General features: G+C 42.0%; 1 protein-coding gene across 1 annotated transcript in view; it reads right to left on the bottom strand.

Moving 5' to 3' along the window:
* LIN7A (lin-7 homolog A (C. elegans)) overlaps positions 1-5,626 on the bottom strand; it is a 165,688-nt gene that overhangs the window by 43,728 nt on the left and 116,334 nt on the right. The window lies entirely within an intron of this gene.

Here is a 5,626-nt window from a genome sequence, read left to right on the forward strand (position 1 = left end):
CACAAGAACAGGTGGGCAAACCCCCTGATCCACCCATCTGGCCTGACCCCTGCCCTCACCTTATATAAGGAGCTGGCTTCAGCCCGCCGCCTGGGGGAGTGAGCGAGGGAACCTGTTACTTGTTTTCACACCCACCACCCCCCTGCTGCAGCGAAGGCCCCAGTGAAGGCTTTCCTGGATTTCTTCTCTGGCTTCTTATCAATCTGTAGTAAGGAAGGCCAAGAATCCTGGTTGGTAACAATCCTACATGAAAGTCATGGGCTTTCTTACCCGTAACTTCACACCAGCTCTTATGATGATGACTGACTCTTCCTTGCCCTTTTTGTTTTTAGTCACTAAGTCGTGCCCAACTCTTTGCAACCCCATGGACTATAGCCCACCAGGATCGTCTGTCCATGGGATTTCCCAGGCAAGAATATTGGAGTGGGTTGCCATTTCCTCCTCCAGGGGGTCTTTCTCAACCCAGGGATCAAACCTGCATCTCCTGAATTGGCAAGCAGATTCTTTACCTGAGCCACCTACAAGCCCCGTCCTTTAGTCTCAGCTTAAATGTCTCCTCTAAAAGAAGCCATTCCTAACACTATCAAAAGGAGCTGCTCTTATTCTTTTACATGGCACCTTGTTTTCTTCTCCTTTTCCCCCTTTAACCCTTCTTATAGTATTTAATTATGAGGCAGTGTTATACTATGAAGTATAAATCTGTGGGTTTTTTATGTACTTCCCTGCCCCTTTTGCTTCTGTCAGCCCACACCTAGGAACAAACAGAACTCAAACCTAGCTGAGGCAGAAGGAGAGGGTTGCATTTCCCCCCCATTATCTAAAGGCTAGGTGAAGGCTGGGGTTGGGGTAAGGAGGAAGAGAAGGAGGACGAGCTTCACTGACTCTACAGGCAGAAGTAAAAGCAGAAAAGTACTCAAAGTGGGAGGGGGAAAAGGAAGTTGCATTGTCAGAACCAGGAGTAGAGTGGAAAATACTCAGCACATACTATCCCGAGGGTAGAAAAACCAGTGTGCTCATGGGCTGTGGACAACTGATCCCTTTCGACTGTCCTGGAAACTCACAAGTCCTCTGAATTTAGAATAACGGTTTTCCATGACCAAGTCTTCTTCACTGGAACTTGTAAACATTGCCTTGTATGGAAAAGAGTCTTTGCAAATGTGATTAACTTAAGAGTCTTGATCTTGAGATAAGGAGATTATCCCACCTTATTTAAATGCTAAGACACTTCAGTCCTGATGGACTCTTTGCAACCCTATGGACTGTAGCCCCTCTGTCGATGGGATTCTCCAGGCAAGAAAAATGGAGTGGGTTACCTGGCCCTAGTTCAGGAGGTCTTCCCAACCCAGAGACTGAACCCACATCTCTTACGTCTCCTGCTCTGGCAGGTGGGTTCTTTACCACTAGCACCACCTGGTAAGCCAGGGGAGATTCCACACAGAAGCTACAAGAAGAGAACTGTCTACCAGAGCCTCTGGAGGGAGTACAGCCCTGGCTGACTTCTAACTTCCAGTCTCCAGAACTATGAGAGAATAAATTCTATTCATTAAATCATCAAGTATATGGTAATTTGTTACAGCAGCCATAAGAAACTAATACACACATGGAGCAAAAATCTCATTACTATGACCAGCATGAAACTGAACTGAATCTCTGGGAGAATTTCCTTTATGCTGGGATAAGTGGTGGCTATGTCAACAGTTTCATATACATTTATATGTACACAGGCATACCTCAGAAATACTAAGGTAAATGTCTCCTTTTCCAAAATGCTACTGTTTTTAGGAACGGTTTTCCACTTTTTAAAAGTCAAAGCCCTTTATAAGAAACAGAAAAACAATACTCACCCCAACCAAAACTGCTTATACAAACCCATAAAAATGAAAAAACCTTAATCTTTTCTATACCCATACAGGAAAACACTAGTCTTTAAAGGACTAAGAGATTGACCCTTAAATTAGGATGACTAAGGCCAGACTGCCCAGATTAGACTCTCCAGCTCTGCCACGCAGTTGGCTGTATGACCTTGGGCAGGTCACTTGATCTCTCTCTTCCTCAGTTCCCTCATTCATGAGAGTGACAATAAGAACACTTACCACAAAAGGGCATTATAAGGAAACAATTAATTCAATATGTAAAGTGCTTAGAACGTTGCCTGGAGGTAAATACATATGGAGCTTTGACTATGTAGATAGCTGCTGTTCTAAGCGGGCTTCTCTGACGGCTCAGTGGTGAAGAAGATGCCTGCCAAAAGGAGATGCGAGTTCGATCCCGGGGTCAGGAAGATCTGGAGAAGGAAGTGGCAACCCACTCCAGTATTCTTGCCTGGAGAATCCCATGGACAGAGGAGCGTGGCAGACTATGGTCCGTGGGGTAGCAAAGAGTCAGACACGACTGAGCACACCCACATGCTGCACTAAGACTGCAGAGAAGGCAGTGAACAAAATCATCCCTGTCAGTGGGGTATGCGTTTTAATGTAGCACTTAAATTTTCACAGAAATCTTATAGTGTATTTCAGAGTAATTTAAAAACATCTTTGTCTTTTCTCTTTGTTCAGATAATAGATAAATAAGATTTAACATAGATTTCCCATCTGGACTCTGTAGTTTCACAAAGCTCAAATCTAGAGAGTTCTAATTTTTGTTTCATCCTCATTCCACATCTGACAGCCTTTCTGCATAAATAATTTGGGCTATGAGTACTCACCCTTAACTTGGCAGAAGTACTTATAAAATGGGAGAAAAGCCAGGTTCCAGGAAAACAATTTATTCTGTTCCATCCCTCAACTTTTACTCATTCATTTGTTATGCTTAAAAATCAATTAGCACTGTTCATACACTGTATCGACAGCTTTATTTAGGATTAACTACAGAGCTGGGCAATTTAACTGCAATTTCCCCACCAATGATGCTCAAAAACAATGCCTGGATTTCAGGAGCTAATGAAGGTCTCTTTTTCACTATGACATAGTTTTAAATTTCTTGTGCTTTTATTTTATCTTTCTCTCCTGAGCCTCCCTGTTCCCCACCTGCCTTCTCTCCCGTCAGTATGGGAGGCTATCATACCGATTCTTTTGGACTTTCTCCCTTTTAAAATATTACTAGGAAATAATTATTAGGTCAGAGGAAGTTGAAAAGAAATGTACAAGGAGACCCTGCTTTCCTCAATACAAACATCTTGTAAAAAACAACTGTATACCTGTGGCAGATTCATTTCAATATTTGGCAAAACCAATACAATATTGTAAAGTTTAAAAAAAAAAAAAAAACAGCTGTATAGTATTAAAATCAGGGCACAGTCCTGGAGCTCACTCAGATTTCACTGGGATTTGCTTTTTCAGTAACCAAGTATCACACTTAGTAAGCATCAGTTATGGTCATAATAAAGGCTGAAATTCACTGTTTATGTATGTATTTGGTGTGGGCTTTGGTGTGCAAAGGTGTATCCATTTCTCTGTGTGTATCTGTGTGTGTGCGTGCATGTGTATACATGTAAAAGAGAAAGAGAGAAAACAAACTCTGGCCCTATCCATTCATAAGACTTTTTTGAGGAACAGATGAGAGAATTTTAGGTAAATACTGTTCATAAACTGTAAAGTACTAAATTAAAAAACAATTATATTGTAGCCCATGTCTAATACTTCTGTTTAAGAAAAAATTCTCATTAGGAAGGTACACAGAGAGCCTCCTTACGTGTATAAGGAGAGTGTGTGTGTTTGCGTGTGTGGAGGGGTATACAGGAGCCTCAGCAAAATACCATCTGGAAACACAGAGTCACAGTTAGAAGGGACCTTGGGTCAACTCTTATAGCCCTCTATATTGTACTCATAATTTGAAATATTCTTGCCAGTTGGTCCTCTAATCTTTGATTAAAACTTCAAATGATGGGCACATTATGACTTATGATTCCGTCCTTCCCTATGTGTCTAACGGCTCTTTCTCACAAGAAGCCCTTCCTAAAATCTGCCTTCCCTGTGGCTTTGCCCCACTGGCCTTGGCTCTGCCACCTGGTGCCTCGCACGATGGAGGACACGTGAAGGCAGCCATTGCTCCCCTGAGTCTCTTCTCTGTCCCAAACAAGTCAAGTCCTTCTTCCCGTACAAGACTGCTTGACTCGGGACGAGCTCACTGTTCTTTGCAAAGATGGAATCAGGATCAGAGCACAGTGGGGTGTGAGCCAAACAGCACGTTCAGAGCTGAACCCATCTCTTCTTCCTTCCATGTTCATACATATTTGTATTAATGGCCACTATAATCACATATTTTTTTCCCTTTAACTTGCTTCAGATTTCTCTTGAAATCAATTGAAACCCCCTAGACTAGTTTTTGCTTCAGGTTTTTTGTTTTTTTCCTTCAGGTTTTGATATTTAACCATTCCTTCCTGATTCTGCCTAATTTTGGTTTTCCCTACCTGATTCCCTGGTGACTCAGACTGTAAAGAGTCTGCCTGCAGTGCAGGAGACCCGGGTTCAGTCCCTGGGTTGGGAAGAGCCCCTGGAAATGGCTACCCACTCCAGTATTCTTGCCTGGAGAATTCCATGGACACAGAAGCCTAGTGGGCTACAGTCCATGGGAAAGAGTTGTACACAACAGAACTACTAACACACTTCCTGATTCTGCACAAAGGTAGAATGTTTGGCAAATGGGCAGAACTTCACATAGATTCTTATTAAATTTAGCTTATTGTACCATTCCATTGGCATTAAAAAATATATATATATATCCAGACCCAATCACTAAATGTATTTACTGTTCCTGCTGGCTGCAACCGTTATATATGGCCCTTTAGTTCCTTCTTGAAATTGCTGATGAAACACTTGGGTATAAAAGAGTGAAAAGGAGATCATTAGAAAGCTATAAATTCTAACTGTAACATTTTGACTTCCTGTTAACTTTAAATTTAATTGAACATTCAGTTCTAAGTTTTTATTGAGGGTTGACCTAAGAAGTAGCCCTGCACAAAAGGCCTCTGCATTTTCCATAAAATTGTATTAGGTAATTCAATATCTCATTTGTAAAAATCCCAGGGGAAGTTTCTCTGGAGCTCAGGGACAGAAAAAAAGTCTCTACCAATGATGGCTAAAATGGTATGAGTCTCCTTCTGTTTTGATTTCTAAGACACTAGAGAAAAAAATATTACTTGCTCTATTGCTGTATCTTTTAAAAATTTCTATTTATTGATTTTTTTCCCTAACATGCCATGTTAATAATTCTTCATTAACACATTTACTTTTTATCAGATCAGTTTAGTTCAGTTCAGTAGCTCAGTCGTATCCGACTCTTTGTGACCCCATGAATCGCAGCACGCCAGGCCTCCCTGTCCATCACCAACTCCTGGAGTTCACTCAGACTCACGTCCATCGAGTCAGTGATGCCATCCAGCCATCTCATCCTCTGTCGTCCCCTTCTACTCCTGGCCCCAATCCCTCCCAGCATCAGAGTCTTTTCCAATGAGTCAACTCTTCACATGAGGTGGCCAAAGTACTTGAGTTTCAGCTTCAGCATCATTCCTTCCAAAGAAATCCCAGGGCTGATCTCCTTCAGAATGGACTGGTTGGATCTCCTTGCAGTCCAAGGGACTTTCAAGAGTCTTCTCCAACACCACACTTCAAAAGCATCAATTCTTTGG

This window comes from Bison bison, unplaced genomic scaffold (assembly GCF_000754665.1).
Source record: "Bison bison bison isolate TAMUID 2011002044 unplaced genomic scaffold, Bison_UMD1.0 scf7180017864535, whole genome shotgun sequence".
NCBI classification, from domain to species: Eukaryota; Metazoa; Chordata; class Mammalia; order Artiodactyla; family Bovidae; genus Bison; species Bison bison.